Source organism: Triticum aestivum, chromosome 2A (assembly GCF_018294505.1).
Source record: "Triticum aestivum cultivar Chinese Spring chromosome 2A, IWGSC CS RefSeq v2.1, whole genome shotgun sequence".
NCBI lineage: Eukaryota > Viridiplantae > Streptophyta > Magnoliopsida > Poales > Poaceae > Triticum > Triticum aestivum.
This window is the reverse complement of record NC_057797.1, coordinates 407,785,396-407,797,625: the sequence shown is the minus strand read 5'-3', so window position 1 is coordinate 407,797,625 and position 12,230 is coordinate 407,785,396.

The following is a 12,230-nucleotide window of genomic DNA, read 5'->3' as shown; positions in this document are numbered from 1 at the left end:
TAGTTTGGATCTGGTGTCAAGTTCTCTACAACCAGATATTATAGGCATGGCTTCCAAAAAAGATTTAACCCTGCAGGGGTGCTCCAAGTGGTCAATTATAAATTACCACGCACATCCGATGGAACATCCTCACACCATGAAGAACATGATGCTTATGATAAGGAATTCCGATGGACCTGCCTCTCATCAAAGGTAAAAACTAAACCAGCAAGACCGCCCGATGTGCCGACAAATCCCAGTAGGAGCCACGCATATCTCGTTCTCAGGGCACACCGGATGGGTCAGCCTGCGAGTAAAACCAAACCTCGAGTTGCCCCGTGATGGCCCCGCAATCGGCCCGTTTTGTACCAACAATATCGGCATTGTCCCACCTGTATTATGTTGAGTTAAGGATCCTCAGCTAGCGCTAACTCCCTATGCTAATTAATTAATTATCAATATTATTATGTTGGCAAATTTTAAAACCAAGTTGGGCCTTGTTGGAGGAGTTCTTTCTTAAACGATTGGTCAGGGGGTTCCCATACACCCGCATGTGTTAGGAGCGCTCATCAAGAAACATAACATCGGTATGTTGGAAGCTAGGGCGGCAAGAGTGGAACAAAACACCAGGAAAAAGGTCGAGCCTTCAATCCTTTACCAAGTACATAGATGCATTAATTTACATAAGAGATATTGTGATATCCCATGATATCCATGTCCCAACATGGAACAACCTGCACTACACCTGCAACTAGCAACGTTATAAGAGGGCATGAGCAAAGTGGTAACATAGCCAATCAACGGTTTGCTGGGATGGTGGAAAATGTTAGAGGCTATATCTGCCCAAAATAGCAACTAGGCATATTGCAAGCATCAAATCAACATGGTATAGTAATATATGGGCATAACCTTGATATTCACTTAAAGTAGAGATAACATACTTCAATTCATCTTTACGGTTAAGGTTCATAAGAATCATGGTTTACTATGCTCCATGCAAAATGCAATGTTCTGTTACAGATTAGGACTTAGTAAAAACTGGGCATATATGATAGTAGAGTTAAAATGATGGCATGTTGGAGGCATGAAACAAATATACTACAGTACTAGAACATGGCATCAAATGGCATAGCATGGTATTACATATCATGGAGCTCAAATCATAGAACATGGCATATACATAGGAGCAATAGGTCCATGGGAATCATAAAAACAATAAGCAACCGTGAAATTCAAAATATGGGAACACAAACATTAACATGATGATGCTGAATTGGGAGGCACATAACAGCAAGCATGGCAATTTTACTATTATGTGGAGGACATGGTCATGTAGTAGACATGGCCAGCTCCAACTTACTCCATGGGCACAACTTCATAGGATGCATAGATTAATTATTATGATTTTTATGAAATGGAACATGTTGTTCATAAGATGATAGTTTTATCATGATGGCAAGTTGAGAGCAAGAAAGAGACATGCTACAACAAGTTTACATGGCAACCAAGGGCATGGCATCAAATTACACATTACATAGAGCAAATCACACGAAGGAATCATATGCATGTGAGCAATGGATGAGTGGAAAACATCATAACAAGTTTGAATGTTTTAACAATTCTCCACAATTAACATCAAGATGCACTTTCGCAACGGAGGTTATGACATCTACATAAAGCCAACATGAATGCAAAAGGAACTATCATGTAGAGCATGAAGAGTAGAGCAGTTTACATATATGAGTCATTTTCATTCAATGAACAGGTGCAAAGTTATGCCCACTTGAAAATGCATACATGATGATATTTCAGAAAAGGACTTGGTCGAAATATAGTAGTGGGAGACGGGCGATAGATAGCTAAATTGTGCCCAAGGAGAGGGTTAGCAACTGGCCGCTCACCTTGGGCCCATAGGCCGGCTCGGAGAGGCTAGCAGGGTTGAGGAGGCCGGCTCATGGGCGGTTCATGGTGGATTGGGCCGGTTCCACCGAACCGACCGATCGGGCGCTGGACCAGAGCGGTCCGGTTGCTCGGAGTGTACCGGACCCACTAGGAGGCTGGCGGGCGAGCCCACGGAGTCGTCCTCCTCCTCCTGATTCAGCTGCATCGAGGCGGGCGGCGGCGATGCAGGCGATGGGGCGGCGGCGCTTGGTGGGGCGAGGAGCTCAGGCGAGAGCGGGCGGCGGCAAGGCGGCATCGGGGAAGCCCATGGCGGCGGGGGCGGCTTCCTCGAGCGGCTGGTACTCGCCGGCGGCAAGGCGACCCGCTCCAGCATGGGTAGCGGGCGGCGGCCTATCGAACGGCAGGGCGGCGCGGGTGCTGCAGCCGCGGACGAGGAGCTTGGCCCGGTTCAGCCCGACACGGGCCCGCAATGGGCCTGGAGGGCCGCGGTGGTAGGAGTAACGCAGAGGTGAGAGGGACGCGACGTGGCGGCATGGCATTTGGTGGAGGTGGCAGTGCAGGTGTCGTGGGGAATGGGAGCACGAGCACCTATGGGGCAGGGGGCCCCTTCTGGTCTGGCAAGGGAGCGGAGGGCGCACGCAGAGCAGATTGAGGCGGGAGCACGCGGGTTTTTTTTGCCCAGCTTCGGAGCTCTCCGGAGAGATAAAACTCCTACTGCTGCTTTGTGTTTGTATTCTGTTCTTGCTCAAGAGCGTGGATGTGCTGTGGTGTCGAATGAGTCGGATGAACCGAACCAACTGCGGAACCCCTTCTACGTGCGCATGGGCCTCCCTTTTATAGTCTAAAGGGGGTCACCGACAGGTGGCAGCGTGGAAAAGGGGGGTAAAAGAGTAAAAATGCAGGTTGGTACAACTACTACCAACAGTGCCCCCTACCTAACTCTGACGGCAGGGGACAAGGGCATTTAATGCCTGTCCGGTCGCCCCAACAGTGTAGGAAACGACCGTTAGAGGCGCCACCGATCGCCACGATGGCCTCCTTATCAGCTTCGCTTGCCACCTCGCACCGCATGGCTGCACAGCGCCTCGCCACGTGCTCCTGGGATGATCCTGGGGCGACACGTCGTTGGATGCACTGGAGCTCGGGTGCAGAGTGGCAGCCTTGCCGCGGCAAGCGCCTTGCCGCGGCCGTTGTCTTGTCGCACCAGCAAGCTTGCCGCTCGCCGTGCCTTGCCGGGACGCGCGGGGCGTCGCGGCAAGTTTTCTGAAGTGCCTTGGTTGGCCTTCCCGGCAAGATCCTCTTGCCGGGGTCTTTGTCCTTCCCGGCAAGCTCCTCTTGCCGGGGTCTTGTCCTTCCCGGCAAGCTCCTCTTGCCGGGGCCTTGTCTTCTTAGCACTTTGTTCTTGAATGGCAGTAATGGGAATAGCGGAGGATCTTGGCGGACGCCCGGCAAGCCTTGCCGCGGGGTGCTGCGACTGCCCGTGCACAAGTTCGGGGTACTAAGGTACCCCTACTTTAGTACACCGACAGGAGCCCCCGGGCCTGGGCCATACACGGTGCTGAGCGCTGTTGGGCCAGGCCCAAAACAGGGCACGGGCACGCGCGGCCTGGGTCCAAACCAAATCCACTCCGTATCCACCGCGCTCCCTTGTAACGGCACGCGTCAATCGCGGCGTCGTGGGAGAGATCGTGGGCTATACTTTAATCCAGGAAATGCGTAACGTCTGCCTCGGTCCTGCATCCCCGCCACGCGGCTCCCATGCACTCGGGGTCGCGGACGGTGGAAGTGGGAAACTGGGCCGTCACGGGCGGAGGCAGCGGGTCGGCCCCGACTCCCTGCTCCTCCCGTGCTCTGATTCGCTGAGCCGGGCGGCCGAGCCCCCACCTTGCTCCTTTAAGAAGAGCGGGAGGGGAGCGCAGAAGCCCGCACTCTCTCATCTCCTCCTTTCTTCAACTTCTGCTCCCCTTTCTCTCATCCGCCATGGAGGAAGGGAACCCTGGCCGTTCATCGGTGGCGGCGAGGGTCGCCGCTAGACAGCGCATCCCTCCCTATCCCGCGCTCGTGGCGGCAGAGCCAGCCACAAGGGGAAGAGGGAGGGGGCGAGGTCGTGGACGAGGTCGAGGGCAAGGTCGAGGCGCGCGGGGAAGAGGCGGACGGGGCGGCGCGTCAGCTTCGCCTCCGCCGGCGGTTCCTCTCCCCCCGGCGGTCCATATGGGGGACGACCCTTGCGAGTTCTTCGTCAGGCTGCGCCGGGCGCCTCGTCGTCGCCTCCGGCTTCCAGCTCCGTTTGCGAGCGCGATGGAGCCGGACCCGCCCGAGACGCTGAGATTGCACATGAGGGGCTGTGGGATCAGCGGCACGCGAGTCAGTGTTGTATCCCCAGCCCCTAATGTGATGTATCTTGATCGAGGGTGGAAGACGTTCGCCCGTATCCACAGCCTGATGGCGGGGTTTACCCTCCATTTTAAGTTAATGGAGGGCGACCTCCTCTCCGTCAAGGTCTTCGGGGACTCCGGCACTCGGGCGAGATGCTGCGTGGACAGCTCCTCCGATAGCGAAGACTCCCCCTTGAGCGAGAGTGACGAGGAGGAGAGCGACAGCGACGACGAGGGTGGCGGGCCCGACTAGGCGTCGGGCGTCGCCTCGTGCATCACCGGCGACCCCATCATCCGGGTCGCCGGCCCCTTGAACTCCCCGGGGTCGTCCCCTTGGGCGGCTGGCGTAGGGAGGCTGCGGAAGGGGAAGAGGGCTGGCGACAAGGCCGTCAAGTCGGAGTACGAGGGCGTAGTGCCCTCGACAGCGTGCTGATGTCCTGCCGCCCCGTCTTCGAGCCCCGCTTCCGGCGCCGCCATCACCATCCAGCCTTCGGACGGCCCCCGGGATGTTCTCTTGGTGTCTTCTGGCACCCGTAGCTCACCTAGGCGCTTCTTTTGCCCTTTTCGCCTCCTTGACCTACCTCCTGAAAAGGGGGACAGGAAAGGGATTACGGGCATCTTATCTTTTTAATTTGTAAGCCTTCGGGCCTTAGCTGCATTTAAAACTTGTAATCCTCTCTTTCATGTTTTTCATCCTCTATGGAATGTACCCGAGTGGGATGTTTTTTAATGAAAAAGGGGAATGCTTGCTACGTCATATCCCTCACTCAATTCCATCCCTTGTATGTTTTTACCCTACGCTTTGAGGGAACTTGCCGGCGCAAGCACACTTGCTGAGTGCGGAACATCAGCAGCCTGCTGGCGGTGTTGCCTCCGGCAAGAAACCTTGTCGGGGCTAGTTGCAGCGCACTTGTATTGTTGAGCGGACTCGAAAACAAATTAAGGGCGCAACTTAGCCACGAGTTGATTCCTCCGCGCACAGGTTTACCATACATGGCACGGTCGGGGAGGACACGGCTTCGCATTCCCCAGTCCATAAGAGGATGCATGATGAGGGACGAAAGACTTATCTGATATCGCAGCCCCCGGCAACTCTGGCTTGCCGTGGATGAATCTTGGTATAAGCGGCCCCCGGCAACACTGGCTTGCCGGGGTCCAGGTGCCAGCGCGTCCTTCTTCTTCTTCCTTGTCGTTGTTATTTTAGTTATGATAACAACTTAGTCAGTGCCGTAACAAATTACTTTCGTAATATAACTTTGTCCTGGGCAACGCTTGCTATGTTATATCCTTTATTTGATTCCATTCCTTGTATGTTTTCGCCCTACGCTTTGAGGGGACTTGCTGGCGCAAGCACACTTGCTGAGTGCGGAACATCAGCAGCCTGCTGGCGGTGTTGCCTCCGGCAAGAAACCTTGTCGGGGCTAGATGCAGCACGCTTGTATTGTTGAGCGGACTCGAAACAAATCAAGGGCGCAACTTAGCCACGAGTCGATTCCTCCGTGCACAGGTTTTCCATACAAGGCACGGACGTTCAAGGAATATAACTTAAAAATTTAAAACTCGATCATGCTCAAACTTTGGCAACTTAGCTTTTCTGTCGCCTGTGTTCCGGCAAGGTCATACTTCTTGGAATGACGCCCGGTCTACACCTGCATCCTCTCCCTCTCGAAGCTTCTGGCATTAACTTTGCGGCTATGGTAGCAGCGCAAAGCTTGCTGGTAGCGAGCAGCTCGTACCGCAGCCTGAAGACGATCCTCCTCGAGGAGCAGCGCGTCATCTTGCCGCAGCTGCTCTTGCTCTAGCTCATCATAAGCAAGCACTCGAGGTGATCTGCATACGAGGGGAAAGGGGCCGAGAATGTCGAGCCCCCAGACCAAAAATGGCCAGGATAAAGGGGTTATTTGGAGAGCTTGAGCTGGTTGATGTATCTGTTTGGAGTGGAACTGGCACGCTTCACACTTGGTTACTTGTGCAGTTGCATCCTGGAGGGCTGTCGGCCAGAAGAAACCTTGCCGGAAAGACTTGCCAGCAAGTGCTCTTGCGCCAATGTGGTGACCACATATGCCTCCATGTATCTCCGCCAACAGCTCTTGTCCTTCTTCCCGGGAAATGCACTTCAATTTCACTCCGTTGAATCTTCTTCTGTACAGTATGTCATCGACAAACTGGTACATACTTGATTGCCGGGCTACTCTTCCGCTTCTTCTTGCTCCTCGGGAAGTTCTCCTGTTTGAAGGAAATGGACGATCTGCTGTGCCCATGCCGGAGCCTGTGGCTTGACGACAAGAACTAAAGGCGCAAATGCTGCTGTGGGAACATCCGCTTCTACGGCAAGAATCTGGGATCCTGCCAGAGCATGATACTCCTCGGCAAGCGTGTCGGGACACAGCTTGTCGGGAGCGTCTGCTTCAACGAAACAAACCCTAGGGCTTGTCGGAGCAGACCGCTCCTCAGCACTTTCTGTGTTGATCCTGGGGACCTTCTTGGCGGCGGCTCCGGGGAGCTCTGCCGGAAAGTAGCCGCCAGTGACCAACTTTCTCTTTTTGCTCTGTCCAGTTGATGATGTCACAGATGGTTGAGTCAGCTTGAGCACGAAAATCCCTGGTTCCACAGGCAACTTGAGTGCGGCACATTTTGACAGGCCATCTGCGATGTCATTCTGAGCTCCTGGAACATGTTCCATTTGTAGGCCGTCAAAATGTTCTTCTAGCTTCCTCACTTCATCGATGTATGCTTCCATCAACGGACTCTGATAATCTTTGTTTACTTGACGGACGACAAGATGTGAGTCACCCCTGACAATAAGCTTCTTGATCCCAAGCTCTGCTGCTATCCTGAGTCCGGCAAGCAAGCCTTCATACTCTGCAGTATTGTTTGTTGCTTGTTCCTTGAGAAAGTGCATTTGGACCACGTACTTGAGGTGCTCTCCGGTGGGGGCGACAAGTAGCACGCCCGCACCGGCGCCTTGCAGCGAGAAGGAACCATCAAAGTACATGATCCACTCTTTGCTCGCTTCCTTGACGGGGATGCTCCTCTCCGGAGTTTCTTCATCAGGTGTTGGTGTCCATTCTGCTATGAACTCTGCCAATGCCCGGCTCTAAATAGTTGAAGTACTTTCAAACTTGAGGCCAAAGCTTGACAATTCCAGTGCCCACTCGACAATCCTGCCTGTTGCTTCTGGATTTTGCAATATCCTCTTCAACAGAAAGCGAGTGACCACTGTGATCTCATGTGCTTGAAAGTAATGGCGCAGCTTCCTCGAGGCCATGAGAAGGCCGAAGAGCAACTTCTGCACACCAGAGTACCTTGATCTAGCCCCCTGCAGAAGGGAACTAACAAAGTAAACTGGGCACTGCACCATCTTCTTCTGTTTTTCTTCCGGCAACTATACAGATCCATCCTTGCCGGAGCCAGAACTTGTCGGGGAAGCCCCTTGCTTGTCGCTGGACTCGCTTGCCGCGGTTGCTGGCTCATCATCTGCCTCCCTCTCTGCAACTAACGCAGCACTAACCACTTGATTGGTTGCCGCTAGATATAGCAGCAACTTCTCTTGTGGCTTAGGTGCGACAAGTGTTGGAGTAGAGGATAGGTATCTCTTCAGGTCCTGCAGCGTAGCCTCCGCTTCCGGAGTCCATTTCATTGGACCTGCCTTTTTCAAAACTTTGAAAAACGGCAGGGCGCGCTCAGCAGACTTAGAGATGAACCTACTGAGAGCAGCAACACAGCCGGCAAGTCTCCGCACGTTCTTGACTCGCTTCGGTGCTTCGATTTGCTCGATGGCTTTGATCTTGTCGGGATTGGCTTCAATCCCCCACAGAGATACAAAGAATCCGAGAAGCTTGCCGGAAGGAACTCCAAACATACACTTCTCGGGATTCAACTTGAGATTGATCTTGCACAGATTTGTGAATGTCTCGTCAAAATCTTGGATCAAAGTCTCTTTGTCCTTGCTCTTGACCACTATGTCATCCATGTAAGCTTCTACATTTCTTTTGAGCTGTGGCTCAAAAGCATGACTGACTACTCTTGCAAATGTTGAACCAGCATTCTTTAGTCCGAAAGGCATCCGTACAAAGTAGTATGTGCCACATGGAGTAATGAAAGCGGTTTTCTCTTCATCCTCTTCTGCCATGAAGATCTGATGATATCCTGAGTATGCATCAAGGAATGAAAGCAGATCGCATCCCGCTGTGGAGTCGACAATCTGGTCAATGCGCGGCAAGGGAAATGGATCCTTGGGACAAGCTTTATTAACATCAGTGAAGTCAATACAAAGCCTCCACTTCCCGTTCGCCTTGCGCACGACTACTGGATTGGCTAACCACGTTGGATGGAGTACTCCTCGGACCAGGCCAGTTGCTTCCAATTTCTTGATCTCCTCTGCAATGAACTCTTGACACTCCACTGCTTGCTTCCTAACTTTCTGCTTGACGGGCCGCGCGTGAGGACAGACGGCAAGGTGGTGCTCAGTTACTTTCCTGGGAACACCGGGGATGTCAGATGGTTGCCATGCAAACACATCGACATTCGCCCGCAGGAAAGCAACGAGCGCGCTTTCCTATTTAGGATCAAGCGTGGCGCTGATGGTGAAGGTACCACCAGTGCCGTCCTCCTTGGCGGCCACCTCCTTGGTCTCTGGTGAAGCTGTCTTTGCCTTCTTGCACTTGCCGCTGGAGCTTGATGGTGCGTCCTCGATGGTAGCGCAGCACTCCGAAGAGGTGCGCTTGCCGGAGTGAGCATCAGAGCTACTCTTGCCGGACTTGGTCTTCTTCTTCCCCCCAGGAGCTTCAGCGGCAAGTGGTTTGCGTTCTGCTGCGGCTGCTGCTTCCCGGTAGATCTTGTCGGTACAGATAAGTGCATCCTTCTTGTCGCCTTGGACAGAAATGACACTTATCGGACCAGGCATCTTGAGCACATTGTAGGCGTAATGAGAGGCTGCCATGAACTTGGCAAGCGCTGGACGGCCGAGTATCCCATTGTAGGGCAATGGGAAATCAGCAACATCAAATGTGACTCTCTCTGTCCTGAAATTCAGCTCGCTGCCAAACGTCACTGGCAGTGTGATCTTCCCCTTGGGCTTGCTCCTTCCCGGGTTGATTCCTTGAAAAGTACCGGTCTCTTCGAGCTCGCTGTCGGGGATCTGGAGCTTCTTGAGCACTGCGGAGGAGATCAGATTCAGGCCGGCCCCGCCGTCAACCAACATATTTGTGACCTTGAGGTTGCGGATTGTTGGCGAGACCAACATCGGCAAGCACCCGACCGCAGTGATGCGATCAGGGTGATCCTCAACGTCGAAGATGATGGGCGTGCTGGACCACTTCAGGGGCTTGCACGATTCAATGGACGGTTCTGCTGCGCTCACTTCTCGCACCCATTGTTTGAGTTGGCGGTGCGAGGTGTGCAGAGAAGCGTCGCCGTCAACGCACAAAACCTCTGTTGCCTTCTGAAACTCTTGCTCGTCAGTCTCATCCTCCTCCATCTCATCATCCTCATCTTTGTCTTCGTCCTTGTCGCGGCCACGGGGAGGTCTGTCTCCTTGCCGCTGCTTGGCCTTGCCGCGGCACCCTCCCCGGGCGGGACGCTTGTTGCCGGATCCTCTGCCACCTTCCCGGGCCTTCTCCTTGTCGCGGCGCTCGTATTCAGCTTTCTGTAGCTCCGCCATCTGCTCAACTTTCTTGCAGGCTTGGAGGTCATGGCCCTTGGTGCGGTGGATCTTGCAGTACTGCTTGCCGGAGCCGTCCTGCTTGTCGGCGGCTACCACAGCCTCGCCGGAGTCACCAGCTTTGGCCTTGTCGGAGCCGCCTCCATTGCCGGAATGCTCGACAACTAGCACATCCTTAGTCTTTCTCTTTCTGTTGTTCTGCCTCCGGTTCTTCCTTGCCGGGGCGGCATCCTCTTCACTGTCAGATCCTTCTGCTCCTGCGTTCTCTCCGGGGAGTCTCCTCCCCTCCTCAGCACGTGCACATTTGTCGGCCAGAGCATAGAGCTCGCTGACATCTCTGATCTTGCACATCGCCATCTCCTCCCTCATCCTACAGTTACGCACGTTCTGATAGAACGCGCTGATAATCGCGGCAGGGTGGACGTCTGGGATGTTGCGCTGCACCTGGCTGAATCTCTGTATGTACTTGCGCAGGGGTTCTCCTTCCTTCTGGGCGAGCAGGTGAAGGTCACTTTCCTGGCCATGGGGCTTGTGGCCACCTGTGAAGGCGCCAACAAACTGATGGCACAGGTCCGCCCACAAAGAGATGGAGTTGTCCGGCAAGTGCATGAGCCAAGATCTGACGTTGGGCTTGAGCACTAGCGGGAAGTAGTTGGCGAGGATCTTCTCGTCGCGCCCCCCGGCAGCCTGCACCGCGATGGTGTAGACGCTGAGGAACTCCGACGGATGTATCCTGCCATCGTACTTCTCGGGCACGTCTGGCTTGAAGTTCTTGGTACTGGGCCACTGGACTCGCCGCAGCTCACGGGTGAACGCAGGGCAACCTGCCGCGTACGGCAAGTCGCCTGGTTCCCCTGGCGCATGCATATCGACAGTGGGCCCAGCGCGCTGGTCAGATTGACGTCGCGTTTCACTTTTGCGCTCGATGCGAGTGCGAGCGTCTTCGTGTCGTCGTTCTTGGAGAACTTGGCGCTGATCGCGGCGAGCTCGCGGGTCCGACGACGCGGTGGAGTCGGTGTCGAGGTTGGCCCGGTGAGTCGGCGATCTTGGCCTTCGGGGCGGGGAGTGCACGGTAGTGGCACCCCCAGCGGTCTTGTCAGCGTCAGCTTGCGCCTGGGCATCTTGCCGGGGCTTCGATGTGCTCGGTTGCCGGGGCTTGTCGCCGTTGGCGAAGCCAATGAGGCTATAAATGGCGGCCCTCCAGTCGTCGATCTTGTCTGGCGCTGGAGGGTAATCTAGAAGCAGCTGGGCTCGGGCCAGCGCTTCCTCTGGAGTCTTGGGTGGCGGTGGTGAGCGACGCGAGGTGCGGGACATGCTCAAACTCCTAACAGTGTTAGAAGGAGCAACATCTCGTCCAGGCGACCGCACTGCGCTCGTGCCAGCGTATTGACATGTGTGTTGGCCTTGAGCGTCCCGCGACCCACCAGCTTGGCCTTGTTCCAACGCGAGTACAGTGCTAGGAGCACCGTGGCGTTGTCGATCTTGCACCTCCTGGGAGGGGTGCGGCGGATGTGCAGACGCTGAACCTTGCGGGGCCTTGTCCTTGGACCAGGTGACGATGTGAGCCCCCTCACCGGCGCCCGCTCCTCCGCCGGCGTCCACCCCACCGCCCGTTTGCTCCGGTGGCGGTAGGATAGTCGCGGACGGAGCGGCCACCTCCGAAGTCTTCTTCTTCGGTGGCATGTTGATGAAGATGTGGATGTAGCGCGCGCAGACACCGGATCAGATACGCACGACCTCGACGATCCCCTACCTGGCGCGCCAAAGATGTCGTGGGGAATGGGAGCACGAGCACCTATGGGGCAGGGGGCCCCTTCTGGTCCGGCAAGGGAGCGGAGGGCGCACGCAGAGCAGATCGAGGCGGGAGCACGCGAGGGGTTTTTACCCAGCTTCGGAGCTCTCCGGAGAGATAAAACTCCTACTGCTGCTTTGTGTTTGTATTCTGTTCTTGCTCAAGAGCGTGGGTGTGCTGTGGTGTCGAATGAGTCGGATGAACAGAACCAACTGCGGAACCCCTTCTACGTGCGCATGGGCCTCCCTTTTATAGTCTAAAGGGGGTCACCGACAGGTGGCAGCGTGGAAAAGGGGGGTAAAAGAGTAAAAATGCAGGTTGGTACAACTACTACCAACAGTGCCCCCTACCTAACTCTGACGGCAGGGGACAAGGGCATTTAATGCCCGTCCGGTCGCCCCAACAGTGTAGGAAACGACCGTTAGAGGCGCCACCGATCGCCATGATGGCCTCCTTGTCAGCTTCGCTTGCCACCTCGCACCGCATGGCTGCACAGTGCCTCGCCACGTGCTCCTGGGAT